At 36.5% G+C, this 4,709-nt stretch overlaps 1 pseudogene; it reads left to right on the forward strand.

Annotated features, from left to right (window-relative positions):
• Positions 1-3,131: 3,131 nt before the first annotated feature.
• LOC122903941 lies at positions 3,132-3,746 on the forward strand (annotated as a pseudogene).
• The last annotated feature ends 963 nt before the right edge of the window (positions 3,747-4,709 follow it).

Genomic DNA, 4,709 nt, shown 5'->3' on the forward strand with positions numbered 1-4,709 from the left:
TGTTGATATAGAAGCATCTGTAAGATGTAAATTTTTAGAAATCAAAGATGACAACTCCAGCCAAAATGGAGTAACCCTACTACAGCTCTCTCTCCCACTAGTGTAACTAAAAACTCTATACGAATTAAAAAGCAACTACAAGGGAACTGTGAAAAATTATACAAAAGAACCAAGGCTTAAAGAATGATCTATAATAGGAGTAAGTTTTGCCATCTTATTTCCTCCTTTATCATCCAGCTTTGACCCAAGAGTGACCCCCAATGCAAAACTGAGGATGGATACAGGCAGCAAAACCTCTGAGAAAACCTATCTTTCTGGGGAGAAGACTGGGAAAAGGGATCACAGTGACTTGAAGAGTATGAGAGACACCCATTTATTCTTACTTGTTGTTCTCTTGTTTTATGTCATTAAACTCCCTGGAGGAGAGAAGAAAGAGATTGATGCAGAAAGAAAAATTTGAAGAAATTTGTTGAAAGCCATAAATTTAGAGATTCATGAAGCTCAGCAGACCCTAAACAGCATAAACTCAAAGAAAAGCTTGCACAAATAGCAACCAAGTAACTGTATGACAAAGATAAATTTTAAAATCTTGAAAGCAGCCACAGAAAAATGACGTATTACATATAGGAGAACAAAATTTTGGCTGCAGAATTCTCCTTAAAAGACAAAGAAGCGAAGACATCCTTAAAGCAGGACATCTTTAAAGCATAGAAAGAAAAGAACTGTTGAGTTCTACATCCAGCAAAAATACCCTTCACGAATGATGACAAAATAAGGACATTCTCAGCTAAAGAAAAAATAAGATAATCTAAAACAATAACAACTTTAAAAGGATAGAAATCTTACAAAGTATGTTCTTGAACTATAATTAACTAGATATTAAACTGTATAATCTAAAGAGAAATAGGAATTCCTGGGTGGTTCAGTCAGTTAAGCATCTGCCTTCAGCTCAGGTTGTGATCACAGGGTCCTAACATTAAAGTCCTGCACTGAAGTCCTTACTTAGTGGGGAGCCTGCTTATTCCTCTGCCTGGGGCTCCTCCTGGTTGTTCCCCACCCCTCCAATAAATAAGTAAATAGGATTTTTAATTTAAAAAGCAGAAAATCCTCAATTTGTAAAATGTAGACAACATACTTCTAAATAAACCATAGGTGAAACAGGAAGTCTCAGGGGAAATTAGAAAATATTTTGACTCCATGAAAATGAAAAGATAAAATATCAAAACTTACAGCATGCAGCTAAGAGTTCTTAAAGGGATATTTATAACATTAAATCTTATGTTAGAAAAAAAAGGTCTCAGGGCACCTGGGTGGTCTAGTTGGTTAAGCATTTGCCTTCTGTTCAGGTCATGATCCTGGGGTCCCAGGATTGAACCTGCTCCCAGCTGAGCGGGGACCCGCTTCTCGCTCTCCCTCTGCCTGCCGCTCTGCCTGCTTGTGATCTCTCTCTTCCAAATAAATAAAGTCTTTGAAAAGAAAGAAACAAAAAGGTCTCGATAATGAAAGTGGAAAAGGAAGAAAAAAGTAAACCCAAACCAAATAGAGACTAGGAAAAGCCAAATCTGAGAACAGAAATCAACAAAATTTTAATAAGAAATTTGATGAAACTAAAATATGGTTCTTTGAAAAGATCAATAATATTTGTAAACCTCTAGACAGACTGACCAAGAAAAAAGAGAAGATATAAATCACCAGTAGCAGGCATAAGAGATCCTACAGACATTAAAAGGATAATAAGGAAATACAACAAACAATTCTATGCTCGTGATTTCAAGAACTTAAATCAAATGGGCCAGGACTTTAATGAACAGAACTCACTGAAAAAGAAATAAATAACCTGAATATTCCTATATTATTAAAGAAATTGAAAACCTTCCCACAAAGAAAACTCCTGGCCCAGATGGTTTCACTGGAGATTTCTACCTAACATATTTATCAATCATTTCTAGGAAAAAATATCAATTTTATGTTATCTCTTCCAGAAAATGAATTGAGAAAACACTTCCCAACTTATTTTAAGAGCTGGCATCACAATGATACCAAAACTAGAAATAAGACATTATAAGAAACTACAGACCAATATCCATGTGACCACAAATGCCTAAATCATCAACAAAATTCTAACAAATTATATTCAGTAACATATAAAAATATAATACATTATAAACAAACTGGGGTTTATTCAAGGAATAGAAAGCTTGTTCAATATTTAAAATCAATCAATGTAATTCATTATTAAGAATTTTTTTAAACATAGATAATCTCAATGAAAAAAAGGAAGACTTACAGGAGTCAACATCCACTCATGATAAAATTTCTCTGCAAAGTGGGAACAGAAGAGAATGTCCTCTACCTGATAAAGGACATCTACAAAAAATCTGTAGCTAACATATTACTTACCCAAGTTTTAATCCAAATTATCCAAGTCTTAATTATCTAGTCTGTAAAATGAGGATATAAATATTTGCCTCTTGGATTTATTATGAAAGTTAAAGTTATTAGCATAGTGCATTAAGAATGGTGAAAATAGGGATGCCTGGGTGGCTCAGTCAGTTAAGCTGCTGCTTTCGGCTCAGGTCCTGATCCCAGGGTCCTGGGATCGAGTCCTGCAAGAGGTTCCTTGCTTTGCAGGGAGCCTGTTTCTCTCTCTGCCTCTGCCTGACACTCTGCCTGCTTGTGTGCTCGCTCTCTCTCTCTCTGAAAATTAAATAAATAAAATCTTTTTTAAAATGGTGAAAATAGTCTTTCCCAGCTGGAACCACAGAGGATGCAGAAGAGAAGAAAAAGAGGATTTCTATGGTGCCAGAAATCCTTAAGAAAAAAGCAAAGGAATTTCTCAGAGTTGAAGATCAAATGTCTGAGAAAGTAGTTTGCTCAAAAAATGCTTCGAAAAGCAAGGAGAGGGGCACCTGGGTGTCTCCATTGTTATGTGTCTGCCTTCCGCTCAAGTCATGGTCCTGGGGTCCCGGGCCACATTGGGCTTTCAGCTCATCAGGAAGCCTGTTTCACCTTCACACTCCCTGTGCTTGTGTTCTCTCTCTCGCTGTCTCTCTCTCTGTCAAATAGATAAAATAATCTTAAAAAAAAAAAAGAAAAGAAAAGAAAAAGAAAGACAGAGAGAGAGAGAAAAGGAGAAAAAAAGAAAAGAAAAGCAAGGAGAAAACCTATTTATCAAAAAGCTAAGCATTACCACAAAGAATATAGGCATATCTAGAGAACTGAGATTCGAAGGGTCAGGATGGCAAAAAAAGTTGGCAACTCCTATGTACCTGCAGAACCCATATTGGTGCTTGTCATCAGGATCAGAGGTAGCAGTGGTGTGAGCCCAAAGGTTCCAGAGGTGTTGCAGCTTCTTCAATGGCACCTTTGTTAAGCTCAACAAAGCTTCAGTTAACATGCTCAGAACTGTGGAACCATATATAGCATGGGAGGACCCACCTCTGAAGTGGTAAATGAATTGATCTAAGAGTGTGGTGAAGGCAAAATCAACAAGTGAATTGCCCTGACAGGTGACACAGTGATTGCTCAATATCTTGGTAAGTATGGCATCATCTGCATGGAGGATCTGATTCAGCAGATCTGTACTATTGGAAAATATTTCAAAGAAGCAAACAACTTTTTATTGACCTTCAAGTTATCTTCTCCTCAAAAGGGAATGAAGGAAAAAGACCACCCATTTTACAAAAGGTAGACATGCTGGTAACAGGGAAGACCAGATCAATAGGCATATTAGAAGGATGAACTAAAGTATCTACCATGATTATTTTTATAATCCGGTCGTTTAATAAATGACTACTTTCATACTGAAAAAATGGTGAAAATAATAATTATTATATATGCAATAATAATAAAATTTATATTCATCATATATCAATTCTGCATTATTGGTTGGAATGCTGCATAGTCCAGAACTCAGAATATCTGCAGTATTACCACACACTACACACACACACACAGAGAGCACACATTGTAAAAAGCACAAGATAATTTTAAAAAGTCAAACAAATAGGAAATAAAACTGGAAAAGGGAAATAAATCCTATGACTGATCATTCTTTATGATAATGAGCACTAGCAGTCATTTCCTAAAATCAACTCCATTGAAAAACAAAATGGAAAACATCACAATGAATTTGAGACAAATTCTGCTGACAAAGTTGTCCCTGTAAGACAATCCAATGCAAGACATAGTTTCAGACTCACGAAATCAGTTTCCTAGTGAAGTTGTTACTCATGGCTTTTCTTAAATCACAGTTCTCATTCCTGAAAGTTCCAAGCAGTCTTCTGGAATTTGTGTCGCTTAAAGAATTTCTTTCTTGGGCACCTGGGTGGCTCAGTGGGTTAAGCCGCTGCCTTCAGCTCAGGTCATCATCTCAGGGTCCTGGGATTAAGTCCCGCATCCGGCTTTCTGCTCAGCAGGGAGCCTGCTTCCCTCCCTCTCTCTCTGCCTGCCTCTCTGTCTACTTGTGATCTCTTGTCTGTCAAATAAACAAATAAAATCTTTAAAAAAAAAAAACAATTTCTTTTTTTTAGGGAGTTTTTATATAGTAAGGTTGTCCAGATTACTTCAAAGCAGAAATTTTTATTGATATAAACTAGGGACCATTTTCCATGCTAGAGAGATTAAACTAAGACCCAAATCTACGTGAGAATCAAAAAAAGGGTACTTACCCACCCACCCGCTTGCTAAGAATAAATATTCTGATAAAC

The sequence above is a fragment of the Neovison vison genome, chromosome 4, assembly GCF_020171115.1.
Source record: "Neovison vison isolate M4711 chromosome 4, ASM_NN_V1, whole genome shotgun sequence".
NCBI classification, from domain to species: domain Eukaryota; kingdom Metazoa; phylum Chordata; class Mammalia; order Carnivora; family Mustelidae; genus Neogale; species Neogale vison.